Genomic DNA, 20,960 nt, shown 5'->3' on the forward strand with positions numbered 1-20,960 from the left:
GCAGCACCGTGATTTGACCCAGTCCTGGTTTTTGACTTCTAAACTCCAGAACCGTAAAAGAAGCTATGTGTGTTGTTTTAATTCACCGTTTGTGATAATTTGTTACAGCAGCCATAGGAAACTCATACAGGGAGAAAACTTGATATGAGAAAAAGCATCTGTGCAAGGCGGGGACCCTGCAGTAGACACCCTAGCTGTGTTGGTTTGCTAGGTGGACAGGGTGGCTTACACGAGAGGATTTGTCTTACAGGTCTGGAGGCTGAGCTCGAGGTGTTGGCAGGGCTGGTTTCTGAGGCTGGTTGGGAGAAGCTGTTCCAGGCCCCTCTCCTGGCTGCTGGTAGTTCGCTGGCAATCTTTGCTGTTCTTTGCCTTGCAGGTGTGCCGCCTGGACTACAAGACAGACCCGATAAAACCCTGGACACCACGGCACAGGTGAGCTTCCCTGGTTGGCACCACTTCGCATGCGTTGTGTTGTCACACACTTGCTGGGAGTTGTGTGTTCCCCTGTAACTGCACTGGGAGAGACACCTGCAAGCTTGGGGCTGGTTCCTCCAACCACGACCTTTTCTCATTGCTGGTTTTAATCTGTATCTTTTCTTTATCATAAACCATAGCCACGAGGATACCAGCTTTTCCTGAGTCCTGTGGGTCCTTTTAGTGAATCATCAAGTTCGAGAGTAGTCTTGGGGACCCACTGACACGGATATATCACATAGACCCCCCCACACATCTTGGGTGAAAATGGAGTTCTATAGGCAATGATGAACGTCTATAGTCTTTGCTTGGGTAGTGCATGATAATAATGTGTTTTGGGTGCTGAGAATGGAATGGGAGTGTCAAGAGAATTGGCCTTGGGTGCATCAGCTCTATGGTCCAGGTGATGCTCTGTCTTGGTCCTGCAGCAGAGGAAGAATGAGAGGGCTGAGATTTGTTTCCCTGGTGATGGTGGCCACGTGGTCGTCTATCAATGGGCTGTAGGTATCTCTCTTCCTGTCCTGTGATAGTGGGCACAGGGGCAGGTAACATCCAAGGCTTGGAGCTGACCAATGGATCCATAGAGAATTTGGTTCCTTCCCCCACTTCAGAACTCTGATGAGGTGCCAGGCTGTGGGCGTGAGATCTGTCTTCCCCCGTGGCTGCCCAGAAGTGCTGGTGACGCAGCCTTGATGCGTGAGGAGAAAATGCCCCGTGGGATGACTTTGATCAACGAGGGAAGGTACATGCAAGGAGCCAGCATCCTCCCACTTTCTTCCCAGATGAATGGTTCCGAGATGCAGAGGTTCTAGACATTCCCATAACATCTCTTATGACTAAGCAACTAGGTGTGTTTTTCGTGAAAGTGTAGCCAGCTCTGAAAAGCATGACCTTTTATCTTCTTTCCCCTCTTCCCTACCTTGTTCTCCTTTCCCTGTCGCTCTTGCTTCCTTAAGGTTGCACCTGCAGTCAAACGTGAGCACATCATCTTTGCTCAGGCTGTGTTATAGGGAATCCTGGCTAACACAGCATGCTATGATAATGGGATGGATTAAAGGAAGTTGCGATGAATGGAATTTTGCAGAACAACTTGCCTTCCTCGAGAGACATGGCTCTGTTGTCCGAGTCATCACAGAATGAGTGCTACAGGGGTAACCTGGGCTTGGCAAGTGGCTCAATGCTTCCCAGCTCTTCAGGGTATGAGGACACTTTTTAACGTAAAGAAGTGTGTAGGTTCTCACATAATGACAGATGAATGTTTAACATCAGTGCCAAAGTTCTTCTTTGCCTTTCCAGATACACTCTCTGGCCTTCTCCATCTGTTCTGAGCCCTGAGAGGTTGCCCTATATTGACTCACCAGGTCCTGGGCCCTAGGTTCCCCGTGGGGGTGGGGAGGGCCCAGAGGAGGATGAGGTCATGGTGCTAATTTCTCTGACCCCTTCAGCTGTGGAGCTTTGACTGGCTACAGCCCCTCCCCTGCTCCCTCATCTAGAGGTGGAAGGCTCTCCACTCCTCCTAGCTCTGGGGAGCATCACCGTCTTTTCCCGCTTTCCCTGGATTAATAGTCCTCTCAGTAAACTCCTCAATCACCCCCTTTGAGTGTCCATTTATTTCCTTCTGGGACTTTGACTGATATAGTCTATCTTGAGGCAACTCATAAAGTCAGAAATATTGTAGGAATGTGTTTAGTGCATCTATATTTTGTAAGTTACAATAGTGTCACATATATTCCCCAAATTGTATGCACAATCATTACTACTTATTCAGTGTTCAATCAATGCTTGGTTTGAGTACAGATCAGTAGGCCCCTTGTAATGATTTCCCAGGCTCCCAGCAAGGATCCAGAGCTCTGAGCTTGGGAACCCCTGTCATAGATCATTGGAAATTGAGCCTTCTATCACCCTTGCCTTGAAAACTACTTGTGACTTAAATGTCGTGGTCCCCAACCTGGCTATAACAGAACCACCTTCTGAGTTTCACCCCTGACGATCAGTGACATTTGCGATCAAGGATTTAAGTAACTGAGAGTTCCCCTACGAGGACTAGGGAGTTTGAGTCATAAAACGTTGGCTTTTGGAAATAAAGTTCAGCAATGGGAATGAACGGTTTACTAACGGTACCTTACATACCATCAGGGCGCACAGAAGTTTCAGCACTTCCTCTCTTCCTGGATACACAGGAAATGTTTCCCAGCCCCATGGCAATAACTAATCCCGGCCGCTGGGCTGGGAGCAGACGTGGTCTGGGTCACCTGGGGGGAGCAGGTAAAGCTGCTGGGGGTTCTCCATGGACTCTTCCCCTGATGCAGGGACTCTTATATCACAGTCAGGTTGTGTCACAGTGAGTGAGCTATCCAGATCCTCAGTGGACTTGGAGTGAGCACAGGATAAACCTCATTGGGATAGTCTGGAATTGATTCTAATCACAACGAAACCGAGCTTCTCCTAACTGATTTGCCATTGTTGAGATATTGCTCAACCATAATTATAATTCTGAAACTATACTGCATCTTGGGAAAAGGCTTATAATACAAGGTTAAGTAAAACAATCAGGCTACAAAATTGCATGTAGTTGATATATAGTCATTGAAAAATATACACGTGGCCCACACTGGATAGAAATGTATAAAAGTGAAAATACTTGTCTAAAGGTGATGGGGATGATGAGTCGTTCAAATGAAAAAAAAAAACTTTGTCTTTGGGCTTCCCTGGTGGTGCAGTGGTTGAGAGTCCACCTGCCGATGCAGGGGACATGGGTTCGTGCCCCGGTCTGGGAAGATCCCACATGCCGCGGAGCGGCTGGGCCTGTGAGCCATGGCCGCTGAGCCTGCGCGTCCGGAGCCTGTGCTCCGCAACGGGAGAGGCCACAGCAGTGAGAGGCCCGTGTACCGCAACAAACAAACAAACAAAAACAACTGTCTTTGAAATGTCTTTAAAATCTTTGAAATGATTCTAATAGTTTCCTCTTTCTTCTTCTCCTTCTTCGCCTCTTCCTCCTATTTTATTTTTGCAAGAACTGGGAAGTAGGCATTTCTTTATGGCAACGGCAAGATGAGTGGAATCTGCTGATCCCGTGGGTGGAGATGGAGCTGGAAGGAGGGACCCCGCCAGGCTGTGCAGCTCGAGCTGGTGGCAGCTGCCCTGGAAGAAGGCTGTTTGGGTGCCGTGCAGTTCTTGGAGGATTTGAATGAGGTACTTAGAGTGTAAATCTAGACTTTCAGATTGGTTATTTTCATGCTGTTCACATTTTCCATAATTATTATGTTTTTTTAAAATCATTTTTGGCTATGTTCCATTTGATAACAATACGCCTACAGCGGTGGTTCTCAACCAGGGACAGTCTTGCCTCGGGGGACATCTAGCCACGTTGGGAGATGTTTTTGGCTGTTATGACTGGTTGGGGGGTGTTATCTTGGTGGGTAGAGGCTGGGGATGTGCCCACACCCTACAAGGCACAGGCAAGCCCACAACCAAGAGCTGTTGGGCTTGTGTGCCAGCAGTGCTACGGGTGGAGCCTGGCCTGAGGGTAGAGGAGGAAGGGTTTCTGTCCCAGGAGCCCACGACCTCAGGAAGGCACAGTTCGAGACCTCCAAGGGAAGGTGAAGGCTCGGGTGACCCCCACGTGTGCAGCCAGCTCCCCATCCCCAGGGACCCTCCCTCTGCTGCAAAGGGTTGCACTTGCTTTCACAGGAGCTCTTTCTTCATTCCTCCCAGCGATCACATCTTTCTTCGGTGACAGGCAGGACTGGGGGTACCTGGGAATGGCACGTTCCTGGGGAACAAGCAGAAAAGCTCTTTATTTAAAAAAAAATTTATTGAAGTCTAGTTGATTTACAATGTTGTGTTAATCTCTGCTGTGCAGCAAAGTGACTCGGTTATACACATACATGCCTTCTTTTCCATATTCTTTTCCATGATGGTTTATCCCAGGATATTGAACATAGTTCCCCATGCTGTACAGTAGGACCTTGCTGTTTATCCAGCCTACATATAATAGTTTGCATCAGCTCATCCCCAAATTCCAATCCATCCTTTCCCCACCCCCTCTTCCCCTTGGCAACCGCGAGTCTGTTGTCTATGTCTGTGAGTCTGTTTCTGTTTCATAGATAGGTCTAACATATGACTTATATGTCATATTTTATTATTTTAAATTAATTAATTAATTTTGGCTGTGTTGGGTCTTTGTTGCTGTGCGCAGGCTTTCTCTAGTTGCGGCAAGCGGAGGCTACTCTTCATTGCGATGCGCGGGCTTCTCATTGCGGTGGCTTCTCTTGTTGCGGAGCACGGGCTCTAGGCACACGGGCTTCAGTAGTTGTGGCGCACGGGCTTAGTTGCTCTGCGGCATGTGGGATCTTCCTGGACCAGGGCTCGAACCCATGTCCCCTGAATTGACAGGAGGATTCTTAACCACTGTGCCACCAGGGAAGTCCCATATGTCATATTTTAGATTCGACATATAAGTGATATCATATGGCATTTGTCAGGAAAGCGTAGCTTGACCTTGATCTAAATCCCACCCACTAGGAGAGCATCTGCAGCATTCTCTTTGTAGATGATAAGGTCAACAGGGGAGGGAATTGCTGGAGAAATTCCTGGAGAGAGCCTCATTAGAGGGAGTGGAGCTGGGGTGTATTTTGTGTATTTTGTAGGGGGGTGTGGAGATGGCCAGCCGGTCCCCCTTCGTGGGGGGGAATCCTGCAGCCCCAGATGCTGGGAGGCCTTCAGGACCTATCTTGCCCACAGAGCTGCCTCAGCTGCCATCCTGGGTACCACCTCCATGTGGGGCAGGGATGTGGAAGCTGGCCAGCGGGCCCCGTGGGGCAACTCTGCAGCATCGTGCCCTCCACAGGCATTCACGCCTGCCAGGTACCCCTGCTCAGACTCCATCACAGCATTGGCTCTGGGGAAGCCAGCTGTGATGGGGAAGAGAGGATTCCGGAGACTCAACACCCAAGGGCTTCCAGAAGGGACTGGAATGCAGGACTTACCTACAAAAAGGCTGCTCAGGAATGGAAATGTCAAGGCAGTTTGACACAGAGGCACTGCCAGCTGTTGAGATGTGAGGGCTTCTTGGGCAGTGATTCACAGCGGGCTATCTATTTTCCTGGCTGTGCTACCGCTGACAAGATGAAGTGCATTCCTGACGTCCAGAATTTCCCAGGAAAGATTTCATTGTCTCGTTCTCCTGTGAGAAGTGAGAAGTGAACTTGATATTTCTCTGTTCAACCTTCATCAATAAAAAATTTTTCTGGTTGGCTTATTCCTGTTGATTCTTAATGAAGTGGTGTTTTATGAGATGCCATTCATTTCTAAACTTCAGAGAGAGTCAGGGATATACATGGCATGGTAGAGTGGATGCGTTAAACATCGAAATGTATATTAATGGCTGTGTGCATACGTAACGCGGTGAAATAAATACACAGTTATTAGGGATTTAATGCATGCCATCCAGAAAGGGATATATCACACATTAAAACATAATTACTGGCTTGAAATGGAAATAGATCATCTGCTAAAGCAGATTCATCAGCCTGACTCCAATACATCACCCACTGAACCAGAGAGAACACACACCGGGTCTGACACCGCACTGCCTCGCCCGGGCCCACGGCCACTGATTTAGACCCAAAGCGCTAGTATACTAAATGGGTGACCACCCCTTGCCTGAAATGTATTGTCACCTAGTGAAGAATATCTCTGTGATGGAGCTCATTGACTGAGAATGAAATCCACTCGGTCAGGGCCACCCTGAGCAGGCGGCTGTTGGCGGGAGGCCGGGCCCGCAGGAGAAAGCAGCTGGGGTCTGTGAGTCACTCGGCGATGGACCAGCTCTCGTCCAGGGACATAGAGGAGGTGGCCTCCCTCCCTGTGGTTTGGGCTGGCTCCCCATCTGGCCGCAGGGCCTGGGGGCAGGAGGCTAGCTGCAAAGGGGGACAAGCTTCACTGTGTATTTTGTGTATACGTTCAGCTATGTCAGCCCCTTTCTCTGATCTCCAAACACCATCGTGTGTGGGGTGTGCAGAGGTGTGGGAAACCCTTTCTGTGTGCTTCCTTAGGGCTGCTCTGTAAAGGTCTGCCTTCCCCCAGATCACTCGTGCGGCCCACTTTCACCAGAGGGACGTGTGCGTGCGTGATGGTATGTGTGTGTAGGTGGTGTGTCAGTTGGGATGTGTGTGTGTGTGTGAAGATATGTGTGTGTGAGGTTTGCTTCAGGCTGTGGGTTAGTGTAGCCGCTGACGCGGAGCTGGGGGCTGGAGTGAGGGGCAGGGGTGCAGAGGACGCTGGCCCATCATCGTTTACGGGCTGCCCTAAAGAGGGTCATGACTCGGCCGTGGGCCTGACGGTCTGTGGAGAACCCAGCCCTCCCGCCTCTTAGGTCCCTCTCAGGAGGGGCTGCGTCTCCACAGAGAATCGACAGCGCCCAGGGCGCAGGCAGCAGCGGGGCCTCCGCGTGAGACGGGGCTGGTGCTGGACCACAGGGTGAGAGGGCTTCGTTTTGTGAGAAACCCCCGTGTGGTCTTCCCAGTTGGCTGTGCCGTGTTGCGTTCCCACCAGCAATGATGCGAGTTCCTGTTGCTCCCCGTGCTCACCAGCATCTTGTGTGTCGTGACAGCTCATTGTTGCCAAAGGCAGTTTTAAAGAAATCTAGGTGAGGTTCTCCTTCTCACCTGTTCCCCTCTTTCCTTGCACCTCATTTCACCTCTCAGCCCATTTCCCTCCCAGCCCACACAGCCCCGGGACCCTCGGGACACCGTAAGGGTCTGCCAACCCCTGGAGAGTCTCCACTCAGGCTGGTGGTCATGAGAGGCGCCCTGTGCTCTAGGGAGATGCTCCCCCACCCAGACCCCCTTCCATCCATGCAGTTGTTTTGGGGGCTGTTAGAAAGGAAGGGTCTCAGTTTGCTCAATTCACAGAAATGTTAATGGACTGATAACCCCCGAATTCTCTAGATACTCCCATTCTGAAAGTACTGGTCTCATTTGTTCAGTGTGGATTTTGCTGCTAAAGACCCGAATTAATTTAAAGCCAGAATCCCTAGATCTCTTAGTATCTCTGCTTCCTCCCGTGTAAAATGTTCCTATTGAACTTTAAGGATGAATATCTAAAGTCTTATTGACCAGAGTGATTAAAGGTGAGAAAACATTGAATAGATCTGGCAGAGTTTTGGCCGTCGTAGGGGTGGGTAATGGGTGCTGGCCACAGAGCAGGCTGGCATTGCCTTTGCCTGTTCTGTGCTTGGCCTCTGAACCACGCTTGCTTTTCAACTTCTTCCCATCTTTCTCCTCTAAAACAACAGGGTCTCTAAAAGTTCCCTCTGACTTTTATTCTCAAACCCACAGAGGCTCCTCAGCAGCAGCATAAAGAGGCCCGTGGTTGGAAGTGGGGGCAGAACAGCCATAGCCGCTCATATATGAGCTGCTGTTAAATTGGGCTGACAAGGGACACTTTGGTAACTAAGTCACTCTTATAAAGGGCTCCATTGCTCTGTGAGCAAGTGACACGGCAGCCCCAGCCTGCCTGTGACATACCCAGCAGTTCTCAAAATCAAACTGTGCAGGGTGGTCACCTGGAGGGGGGAAGAGAGGCTTGTTGAACATTCAGCTTACTGGGTCCCACCCCCATGGGCTCTGATTCTATGGGCCTCGATGGGGCCCAGGAATCTGTATTTTTATTAAGCACTTGCTATGGACTGAATTGTGTCTCCCCTAAATTCATATGTTGGAGCCCTAGCCACCCACTGTTTTTGGAGATAGGGCCCTCAAGGAAGTAATTAAGGATAAATGAGGTCAAAAGGGTGGGGCCCTGATCACATGGGATTAGTAGCCTTATAAGCAAAGACATGAGATGGTTTGTTCTCTCTCCACCATGGGAGGACACAGTGAGAAGGCTGCCACGTGCAAGCCAGGAAGAGGGCCCTCACCAGAACCCAAATTGGCCAGCACCTTGATCTTGCAATTCCAGTGTCCAGAGCTGTGAGAAAATACAGTTCTGTATTTAAGCCACCTTGTTTATGGTTTTCTTTTATGGCAGCCAGAGCTGACTGGTACAGCACCACAAGTGATTCTGGTGCAGGGTCATTTATAGGCAAAGAATCAAGGATATCACAGCTAATTATGTTGTCAGAATCCATAGGTGAACCTTGGTGTGTGGCCCGGGTTCTTTCACTGAGTCATTCCGCCTTGGTGCTGATCCAGCACTGGGTTTGCCCTTCTCACTGGGGATGGAAGGAGGTCAGGAGCCTGCACGGTGCCCACAAGTGCCCAGGGCTGTGCAAGTGCTTTGCGTGTATTATCTCATGTCAGCCTCATGCCATTCTTCACACTGTCTGGTACGGTAGGTCCTCTTACTCCTGTTTTACAGACCAGCACGGTGAGGGTCAGGGAAGGAACATTGCAGGCTGCAGGGCACCCAGCTAGAGAAAGGCAGAGTCAGGATACTTCGGATCCAAGTCAGTCTTCCTCTTTTTATCATGCTAGGCGACCTTGGACATGGATATGGCCAGGTACCTTCCTGAGTCTCCAGAATGGCTCCTCTGCTTTGCTATCGTCTGTGAGTGTTTGTGGTCAGAGCCTGGGGCATGTCTGGGCACACAGTTTGCCTTTTCTGAGGCTCAGAGGGTCATCTGGTGGTGACATCCCTGAATTTACTGGGTCCCTTTTGTCCGTCTCCCTCTTCACTTACTTCTGGTTTTTGGAAGTCAGAAAGTAGCATCTTCCCAGGACCATGGGCTCAGTGATATTTTACCAAGACTGTTTCTTGGATCTTCCTCTGCGGTTGTTAGACTGTTCTTTTACCTTAAGATGGAGAACCCATTCTGGGAAGGTACATATATTTTTTTCCAATTGATTTCTTGTCAGGTCTAACAAGATCGATCAAATCGTACGGGCAATACAACTGATTTAGCACTCATAAAGTCCCACGACATCTCATATGTGCCAAGAATGAATGACGAGGTAAAGCTTCTCTGTGTCTCTTCACCCTCCTGGTCCCAGGAGGACACCTAATCCATGGGCTCACCTTCTAAGGCTCCCTCCCCACCCAGCAGACAGCTGCCAGGGAGACCTAGGGCAGGCAGGTCCTTAGTGGGCAGGAGGAAATAAAGCTGCAGATAGGGCAGAAGGATAGATTTTATCCATGAACTAGCAGGAGGAAGAAAGCAGAAAATGGTCTGATGGTGCCAATGGAGAGGAGGTATCTGAAATGTCCAGGAAAAACATAATTGGGAACGTGAGTAGGTTCCATTTCGACTTTGAATTGGGAAGTTCTGTTGCAAATCCCCATCTACCGCCTAATGAAGAGGTGTGGCTGCACAGCTGTGATTGGACCATGTGACCTGGCCCTCCTGGGTCATGGCTGCTTGGTCAAGGATGGTCACTGGGTCTAAGATGGGCCTGAGTCCTCCCTTTGGAATCTGAAAGTGGGCACTTGGAATCAAGCAACACCCACAGTGTAGCCTGTCCCACTAGAGTGAGGCTCTGGGCTGAAGGCTTACAGAACCCTTCTCCTAAGGTCCCTGGGGGTGTCCTGGCCCCATTTCTTCAGCTTTTCTTGGGATCCCTGAAACCCACAACTTACAATATATTTTCCTTTCTGGAGTGAGCCGTCTTGGATTTATGTTCCAGACAACCAAATATATCTTGATTAAAACATAAAACAGATTTTTTATGGGACGTAAAACAGATTTCTTTAGGGGATGATCTGCCCTACCTCATATAGATAGGAATTGAGAAATTTTATGTAAAGTGGGCTTTAGAGACCACGTGGTCCTAGGGTTGCTGATTTGTAGCCTGCAGGAGTGTTTCTTGTGGATTGCATGTACAATTTTTGGAATATTTTTAGATGCCCATGCAGGCTCTCCAGGCCCTGCTGTTCCCTTGTGTCTTACACCTTGACTATACGAGCGTCGTTCCTTTCCAGCCTTTGAGGACATTCAGCTCGTGACTCCTGATTGAGCCCTACCCTTGAACTTTTCAGAGAGGTGAAATGACTTTCCCAAGGCCACACAGTTAAGTATCATCACGACTGGGGCCAGAATCACGTTCCTCTGATTTCCAAGAAGAGTAGAAATGGCATACTAGCTGTGGTTAATTTTCCCCCCAACTTTATTGAAATATAATTGACATATGACATTGTGTAGGTTTAGGGTGTACAAGGTGCTGATTTGGTGCACATACATGTTACAAAGTGACTTTCACAATAAGGTGCGTTAACACACTGTGGTGGTCATTTTTATGTGTCAACTTGAGTGAGCTAAGGGGTTCCCATAGAGCTGGCAAACCATTATTTCTGGGTGTGTCTGTGAGGGTGTTTCTGGAAGAGATTAGCATTTGAATCAGTGGACTGAGAACCTGGGCAGACTGTGACACAGATTGAGACAGAGGGCATTTAAGGTTTGCTGGAGGGTCCTTTTTACCCCAACGCTTCGTGGGAGCTGGCATGGAGTCCTTTCCGGGGCCTCTGCAGTCACATTACCTGGGTGGGTACTGCCCTAGGGCCATGCTCGTTCACAGACGTTGACAACTGGAGTCCTGCAGAGCATCCCGGGAAACAAACTCAGCACCTGGCTCTTCTGCTTTGCTGGTGTCACTGGCAGGAAGAGACAGGCTATCTCAGGCCTCCCGTGCCTGTGTGCTGTGTTTGATCTTGATGGTCACCATCTGTGTGCCCTGCCTGTTTTGAATCTCCATACCTTCCAAGGAGTGGGCGTTCTGGGGATGATGACTTGTGTCCTTTTGTTGTCTGGCCGTCTGATCAGTGGCTGGGGGCTCCTCACGGGAGCCATGCAAGTCAGCGATGGGTCACAGCGAACCGTCACCAGAATGGCTTGCCAGGATGAAGTGTGGCCGGCAGGCCTCAGGAGGTGTTGGCACTGCCAGGAGCTGCACGGTGTTTGGTTAAACGTGTGTGTGTGTGTGTGTGTGTGTGTGTGTGTGTGTGTGTGTGTGTCGTGTGTGTGTGTGTGTGTGTGTGTGTGTGTGTGTGTGTGTGTATTCAGAGGTACCCAGGGGGAAAAACCCACACCCAGGACCAGAATTACGGAATCGTAAATGTGTAAGTGGGAGAAATCTCAGAAACTTGAAAGCTCTCTGCACTGTGACAGGTGACACCAGTCCACATGGGCAAATGATTCTGACTGATAAATGACCTATATGAGCTTTTGAAGGCCACCAACAGTAAAATATATGTTGCAGCACTTCCCAAGCAATGCCCCGTAACAAATAGCTATTGTTTGTGGCATCAACACCGTAGTAATTCTGTGACCACCCCCCCAACCCCAGGCTCAGGGCACGTGTCTTCAGCTGGTCCCTCAGAGGCAGCCCTGCTTCCTGTGGACACCTCAGCACCTGGGGTTTCCAACCTGGGGTGCGTGAGTCCCACCTTCTGCTCGTGACTTTCTATTGCAAAGATCCAGGACCTTCTCACCTGCAGGCACCCCTGGGCAGGGGAAACAGAACCTGGGGAGATGCTAGTACTCACCTGGGCACACGTGGTATTACCAGACTTGCCAATTCAAGGAAAACCCAAAGAAAGTGGACCCCAGGGCAGAGTAGGGGCTCACACACACGCACGCTCTAGGTAACTCAGATGCTGATGTAGCTTTTCAGATTACAGGTATGCCCACAAGTGAGGGTCAATCAAACATGAAAGTTTAATTCCCCAGGTGGTTAAAGGTAAGATTAAATTCTAGGTGAACGTTTTTCAGAGTAAGAGGCTGGAATTCTCACTCTGCGATGGGAGTTCAGAGCACGGGTGAAACAGAAGAGCTGCCATCCTGCCCACAGCCCATAGGGCTGTGAGCCAGCAGGGGCTGTGTGGGATCGGGGGGCATTGAAGTTGTGGGGTGATTTCCCCCTCAATGCACATGTGCCTGGAGGTGTCACGAATATGCTGGACGCAGGTGCCAGGTGCACTCACAGCTCTGTAGGGTTCTTCTGGGTGTGAGGTAGCGGGGGATGGGGAGAGGCCACCTGAGAGGCTGGGCCAGCTGCCCCCACCCTGTCTAGACGCCCGGATCCTCCACACAGTGAGAGGGGAGGAGCCACCGTGTGTCCCCAGGGAGAGGAGAAAAGGATGGAATCCAGTGTTTTCTTGAGAGCAGTTTCTGCCGGAGGAAGGTGGGCAGGGGGAGACCACAAAGGCACTGAACACCCACGGAGAAGCAGGGTGGGTGCCATGGACTGAACGTTCGTTTCCCCCCAAATTCATATGTTCAGACCTAACACCCAAAGTGATGGTGTTAGGAGGTGGGGCCTTTGGGAGGTGATTAGGTCATGAGGGTGGAACCCTCACAAAAGGGATTCGTGCCCTAATAAAAGACACCCCACCGAGCTCCCTTCCACCCTGTGAGGACGTGGCCGAGAAGATGTCCATCAATGAACCAAGAACCAGGTTCTCACCAGACACCAAGTCTGCTGGTACCTTGACTTTGGACTTCCAGCTTCCAGACTGAGAAGTCCATTTCTTTGTTTATAGCCACCCAGTCTGGAGTTCTGTTGTCGCAGCCCTGAGAGGACTAAGAGCCAGGGTGTGGGGAGGGGCAGGACCCGGTGGAGGGAGAGACCCCAAAACCAAGGGTCGTAGACACAGGAGGCAGGTGGCCCTGGGATCTGGGCGGGACCCTTGCAGCTTTGCACACACAGAGCAGATGCCTCATAAATATTTCCCATTTGCCTGAATAATTTCACTGCTTTCAAGCCCCCCAGTGAAAAGCCTGTGAAGTGTTAAAACGAGGTGAAGAGGGGAGAAGTCGGAGCCTCTGATAGTAGAAGCTCTGGTGAGATGAACTGGGAAAGTGCCGGCTGTTAGGGGATGCAGAGTGCTGGTGGAGCAGATGAGAGCGTGCTGATGGATGAGGACTAAACATAACATACAGGAGTGGATGCAGAACAGGAAGCTTTATGACGAGCTACTGCATGGAGCCAAAGATTCAGAGACAGGCGGGGGAAAACCACCGCAGGAAGCCTGCAAGGGAGCAGTTTATAACTTCGAGATTCGAGTGGGAGAGCAACACCTTCAGTATCAGAAATTGGGCCTGGGTGGGCTTAAGATCCCCACCCAGATTGTCAGCAATTCAAGGTTGGGTCACGTCTCTTCTTAACATTTCTTGTATCTTCTCTTGCCCAATATCATTCTCCCCCGCAGCCCCTATAATTGGTGGTTTTCACACAATCATCATAAATCCAGAATACTGAGGGCCAGTGGAGTGGTGTCTGTCTCTTCCCTGCTTCCTCCTGGGGCCGTGATTCTGAGCACATGTGTCCGGCCAGCATCATCTAGTCGCTGGTCTGAGCGACCAGCCAACTGCCCGGCTGTGAGAACCAAGGGCTGGGGGTTGGACAAGGGCACGGAGGCCACGTCACGGCCAGGACCCTGGGTGGGATGACTCAGACGTGGGGAAGGAAGGACGGGACGTGGATGCTGGGGGCCAGCTGGTCCTCTGCAACGACATTCACTGGGCCACGGAGGCAGTGCCAGTGTGGTTTCCATACACCCTCCCATCCAGATTTCTTTGTATTTATGGACCGTGGAGTGTCGGGGGACTCAGAGCGAAGGTTTGTGTTGAATTTTGATAGATTTCCTCGGCCTCAGTTTTCTGGTAAAATCATTTTATTCTTTCATCTTCATTGAGTAGATTCTGTCATTTCCCCTTATTTGAATGATTTTCACTGTGTTCATGTCTTTTGTTAAAAGGCACCTCCAGTGTCTTTTGGGTGTGGGTACGGCTCATGAATGCTCTGATCCAGCCCACTGTTTGCTTCACTGTTGCCCCAAAAGTGCCTGATTCCCCTTGCTCCCCGTCTGAGGGGCCCTTCTCATCCTTCTCCATATCAGGGTTCCCCCTGTTTCCCTCAAATTCTCCATCCTGTGTCAGGGTTTCTCCTCGTACGGTGGACCCAGTGACCCGCCCGGCCTTTGGAAACTAACACTCCCTCTTCGACCTCCTCCTTTGATCCGCAGACACAAGTACCCTGCAGAGAACTAGAGAGAAGCTCTGCCACTATTGCCACCTTTCCTAAGTGTCTGAGCTAGGTGCTAAGTTCCTGCATCACCTTAGAAAGACCTGTATGTGAACATTGTTGAGACCCGTGATTCAGACCAAACGAGGGTACAGCCAGAGGAATCTGTGCAGCCTGAGTTATAGCATTCATTTTTTCATTGAAGTATAGTTGATTTACAATATTATATTAGTTTCAGGTGTACAGCATGGTGATTCAAAATTTTTAGAGATTATACTCCATTTATGGTTATTGTAAAGTATTGGCTATATATCCTTGTAGCTTATTTATTTTATACATAGTGCTTTGTACCTCTTAATCCCGTACCCCATCCTGCCCCTGCCCCCTTCCCTCTCCACACTGGCAACCACTAGTTTATCCTCTGTATCTGTGATTCTGTTTCTTTTTTCTTATGTTCACTAGTTTGTATTATGTTTTAGGTTCCACATATAAGTGATAACAGTGTTTGTCTTTCTCTGTCTGACTTATCTCACTTAGCATAATACCTTCCAAGTCCATCCATGTTCTTGCAAATGACAAAATTTCATTTTTTTTGTGTGGCTGAGTAGTATTCCATCACAGCCTTCATTTAAAGCGTGGTATCACCTTTGGTTTGCCCAAAACACTAGTGAGATTAGCAAAATGTCATGTATTCATCATGCAAACTCCAAGGCTCTGTTTTAATGAATTAATGGATCATCCACCATAATTTGTATTTGATTTTAGCTTATTGTACATTAACTACTCCTTCTAATATTCAAAAATAGTCTGTTCATTAAATTAGATAAATATGTTCATTATATGTTCATTATATGTCATATATAACATATAATAAAGTTAATTATTCTAACTAAAATATTAGTTAAATATGCATCCTGCAATCTTGCTCACACTATCTCTTAGCAAATTTCTTTCTTTATTTAAATACTATGCTTATAACTGTCAGAAAACTCAAAGCTAAGTTTAGTATTTAATTTTTTTTTTTTTTTTTTTTTGCGGTACGCCGGCCTCTCACTGTTGTGGCCTCTCCCGTTGCGGAGTACAGGCTCCGGACGCGCAGGCTCAGCGGCCATGGCTCATGGGCCCAGCCGCTCCGTGGCACGTGGGATCTTCCTGGACCGGGGCATGAACCCGTGTCCCCTGCATCGGCAGGCGGACTCTCAACCACTGTGCCACCAGGGAAGCCCTAGTATTTAATTTTAAAATTAATGTTAGTATTTTAGCAGCCCCAGTTAAGGGCAATGATCAAAATGCCAAATGAGTCGGGTCTGAGAAATGAGAGCTTCTTTTTCTAGCTCTGGCTCTGGAAAAGGAGTTCCAGGTGGGAAGCCGGGACATTTGACTTCTTATTCTGTCCTGCCATCACTGCTCTGGCAGATTTCTCATTTCTACACTGAGCAGGTCTGATGACAGCTGAGCTGCCTTTGGGTCTGTAAGTGGGAAAGGGTCCAAAGGGACCTTCCAGGAAGCAGGAACCCAAATCGCGTGGCGCTCCCAGGATTGCATAAACCTGGTTTAAGGCCGATCTCAAGGCTCCTTCTGCCCAAGTGGATCTCCTCATTTCGGGTGTCGTAACTGTGGCCCAGAAAACAACACCGGCGGTCTCAGTGAAGTGCTGTATCTTGCGCTCCCTGGTCTGTTGCAGCTGGAGAACAAACAGAAGATGCTGAGGCTAGTGAGGGATTGATGAGCACCCAATGCTGGCCCTTCATGCACAAGGCCTGAGCGCCCCCAACGAAGTGGGGGAGGGTCTTCATCTGACACAGTGACACACCGGCCACTTGATTATTTCCAAAGTGCCTCCTGAACAGCAGGAGCTGTGGGTGCCTTCCCTCCTCCGAAAGGCTCTTCTGTGGTTGAAATGAGATAGAGGCAATTAAATAAGAAATACAAACGACTGGCTCTTTGGGTGCTCCTGGGGTATTGATTCGAGTCCTAGAAGAGTAAATTGTCATCCTCTTTGACTTATCTGGGGATTATATTTCACCACTAATTAAAGTTCACCCGGGTTGTGTTCCTTTGACTATAAAGAACTCTCGGACTCTGGCAGATGCCAGAAACAGTCTCTTTGCCGAAGGAGAGTGAGGACCTCTTGCAACTGAAGCTCTCTGGTGCTGCAAGACGCTTGCACTTGTGTGCTGTTGTAAGCGATGCTGTAGAAATTGCACGTTGCTGCCTTCTTTAGAATTCCAAAAAAACATGTAATCTAACAAAACGGACACAGCGTCCTTAAAGCAAAGGGAATTTTCCTGGCCCACTATTGCTTGAAGTTGACTTCACTGCTGATAGAAAGCCCTGCCGCTGGATATTTTTTCTGTTAACGGTGTTGCAGTCATATCTAAATGGCAAATGCGATAAAGTCAGTAAAATTTGTGTTGACCACAGGCTGTCTCATTATTTGCAGGATACATTGCTTCAAAGAGCTGGGCTGGGAGAGTGTCACCCTCCATTTTGTAACATCGGTGACTGAGCCTTGATGAATTTTAATACCATTTGGTTTAAATGCAAATGTTAAAATGAATAATTGCTTTGCTGCAGGCTGACGTTGAGCAGCCTGAGAATATCTTCCTATTAAGCCCATGCATGAGATGGATGCTTTAAAGGAAAAGCTTGACGTGTTACCAATTATTTCATGTAGAAGAATTAACAGAAAAAATGCTTGTTATAGCAATTTCCTCTTCTCCAGTGGCACGCTGGGAGGCCACTGTTCATCTGACTTGCAAAGCGTCGTGACTCCTCACGTGGATGGTGATAAGAATGTTCTCACATTTAATACAGTTTCTTAGGGAAATTATTACTCCTCTGTGTGTGTTAGATGGTGAGCAAAGACCTTGCTTGATGGTGTGTGTGTGTGTGTGTGTGTGTGTTCTCTTTCTTCCCCACACCATGCCATCCTCTAGGCAATTTTAATTTCTATCTTCTGAATGTGTCTTTAACCTGCAGCCTTCCTATTTGCACAGATGGTGGGGAGGTGAGGCCCTCCCAGCCCGCTCCATCGGGGCCCTTCCTCCGGATGGGGAAGACGTGCCAGACCATTCCCAAGGGAGGTGGTGGCAGAATTGTGCACTTAGCAAGACTCAGTACGAGAAAGTTCAGCACCATGCTGACCAATTTGCTCTTGACAAATCGCTTTCAGACAGTTGTTTTCTGGCCAAATGTTTACCTCTTCTTCCTTCCTGGCCGTTCACATACACGTGCACACATACGCCCGTGACCACACACACACACACGCGCACACACACACGAACTCGGGTCTGCTGGCTCCTGACTCACTCCCCTCCCTAGCCATGCTGTGCTCAGACTGTTCCAGAGCATCTCCCGCTTCTGACTTGGTCCGAGGACTCTCTTGAGTTGCCCCCAGGGAGCCCTTGGCAGGTGTCGTGGTGCTCCCAGGACCCAGCCCCATTCCTGCCGCAGGGAGCAAAGTGCGGGTGTCTGACGGTAAAATAGGAAGGCCGGGTCTGAGCTGGACCTGCCCTGGAGACCTTGGCCTAGGGGAGTGCCCGATGACACCTAAATGCAGATAGACTGGGAGGCTACGACTGCTACTGCCATCACCACTACAACTCCTAGGACTACTGCCACCACCACTAGTGCTGCTAGTACTGTTACTACCAATATTACTACCACCACTGCCACCGTTACCAACACCACTCTACCGTTACTACTCCCACTATCACTATTACTACCACCACTGCCTCTACTGTTATCACCACTGTTACCACTACTACTACTGCCATCACTATCACAATGACCACCCCCACCACCATTACTCCTTGTCCCCGCATAACCACCACCAGTTTTATTATGAGTCAAACACTCTGCTAAACATCTAAGTATCACGTTTACTCCTCCATGCAACCCCGTAGTAAACTTTCCTGGTTTACTTAACTTAAACCTTAACTTTCCTGGTTAAGGTTGAGGAATCCAAGGTCTCAAGAACTGCTCGTGGGCTCAGCAGCCTTCCTGCTGATTCCACTCTGACCCTGATCCCCGGTAGCTGACTTCCTATCTTACTCCCTGGGCTGGTTCCCTCCATTCCTCGGTTTACAGGTTCACTTCTCCATCCATCCACTGCCCCATCCATCATGCAGGGCTGGTAGCATGCCTGCAATGTGCAGACTCTGTGTGAGCTCCGCGAGCCTCTGTCTGGAGGGAAAGTCTAGTGGGAGGAAGACTTGGCAGGACAATGACCACAGACCCCAACAAGTAACAACAGAACAGGCGTGAGGGGCTCCACCTGGCTCCCCAGTCACTGCGTGCCTTGCCTGTACTCTCGTCTTTTGGGGGAACTGATTTCTCTCAGTGACTGAGCTTTCAGTGACTTTTAAGATTTCTGAATCCTTATCAACTTTCTGTCCTCGTCACTGCCATTGGCTTGATGATTGAACCATCTCCTAGCTCTGCATCTGGAGCATAATATATATTAACAAGTGTCATTTCCAGTGAATGACTGCATGCTCCCACCTGGTTTTTATGGACGCTGGGCATTGCATTTGTGGCTTGGGCTAGGATTCCTTGATTCCATTCTGCCCTTCTTCCCCGCCTGTTTTTGCACTGTATGTTCCCCACATTCTTGGCCCCTTTGCTCCCCACATTATCCCCCTGCACGAACCCATCTTTATAATTTCTACATGCAAATCCCAACAATGACCAATGACTGGCCTTGCATGCATGCTCCAAAAACCTCATTCTGCCCAGGTTTGCATGATGCCTGAGCTGGACATCGGGAGTCTGGAAACCCTCTCCCCTGTTCTTTTTAAAAATTAAAAAAAATTGTATTGAAGTATAGTTGATTGACAATGTTGTATTAATTTATCCTGCATAGCAAAGTGGCCCCCTCCCCTGTTCTGATGTGGCAAGGCTGAGGAAGAGAATGCTTTTTTGAAATATTTTGGTGGAAGAAACATTGCTCTCATCATGCAGCTATATTTCACAACAGTACGACATTTGGAATTATTTTCTTGTAGGTTTTTGGTTTGTTTTCAGTTGAATAGGTTGAAAACTAATGGGACAAGTGGGGATGCTTTTAAGTTTTGCTGCCGTCCGGAGGGAATTAATTTATCCCTTTGTAATTGAAGATTAGATCCAAAGATTATTTTTAGATGGAGGCTTTCTTAAGCCATGTAGAATTCTCGACAATCAAACATTTTGTGTTTCCCCCCCACTTTCTTGAATTTCTTTTTGTTATTTCCTGACTGGATTGAGGCACAAAGAGATGGAGTGTTTTCTAATGGTCTGGCTGATGCCTGAAAATAATATGACGCTTTTTTCTTCTCCTGAGTAATAAAAAAAAATCAAAATGTCTTTTACGAGTGGGATAATTTAACAGATCAATCTGAGTAAATAACCAAAGTCGCAGTTATTTAGAGGAGGTGCAGTAGATGGTGGTTAAGAGCAGACTCCATGGCCAGACTGTCTGGGTTTGAGTCTTTGCTGCTTATTAGCTGTGTGACCTTGGACAGGTTATTGAATTTCTCTGTTCTCAGGCTCCCTCATCTGTAAAATGAGGATAATAGTGAGACTTACCTCCTAGGCTTGTTTTGAAGATTAAAAATAATATTTATGACTCACTTAGAACAATGTGCTGGAACTTTGTAAACAGAATAATAATTCTTGTTTTGAGCATGTTATCTCTTTTCTGGGAAAGAGTACAGTAACTTGGAGTAAGAGTCAAATTGCCGTTTGGAACATCCCTGATGACTGAAGACGTGTGGGAGAGTAGGTCACTCACTCAGAAATTCGACCCTTACTGACGGTAACTGATGTGCACTGAGAACTGTCTGTGTGCCAGGCCCTTCCCCAGATACTCACAGGTATGATCCATTTCATCCTTACACCAGCCCAGAGAGGAAGGTACTCTTATTATTCACATTCTGTAGAGGAGGAAACTGAGGCTTAAAGGATGTGTCAATGAAAAAATGTTGCTGCCTTATCAGTAAGCAAGGATGTCGCAGCCATCGAACCATCACATTACAACCATCCAGATGGTGAGCCCTGATGGAACTCAGGATGGAAACAGGATGCCCACCATCTAGCAGCCACCCCGATGGTGCACCCTGAGGAGATTCAGGATGAGAGAGCACAGGATACTGGCCCCAGAGAGCTGAGGTGCATGTCAAAGGAATGATTTCAATGAGCCCAGACTCTTGCATCTTCCCATACATTCATACATAAATTCCTTAACTCGAGATGTCTGTTTCTTTTCAATGAACAGTAATCTTCTGAAGTTCCGACTACCTGGTCTTTGTGGCAAAAACTCCTCTATATCCTGGTTCCCCCCCTTACCTCTTCAGAGCAGCTCCTCAGAGATATCTGAGAGGGGCTGTGTCCCAGGCTTAGGTCCTCAGTTTTGCCCCCTGAATAAAACATGATTCTCAACTTTTAGGTTGTGCATTTTTTTTCCAGGCAACAGATGTAAGTGAATTTCCCAAGATGACAAACATGGAACTGGCAGAGCCAGGATCAAACCCAGACTTGAATGACCTC

The sequence above is a fragment of the Delphinus delphis genome, chromosome 9, assembly GCF_949987515.2.
Source record: "Delphinus delphis chromosome 9, mDelDel1.2, whole genome shotgun sequence".
Lineage (NCBI taxonomy): Eukaryota > Metazoa > Chordata > Mammalia > Artiodactyla > Delphinidae > Delphinus > Delphinus delphis.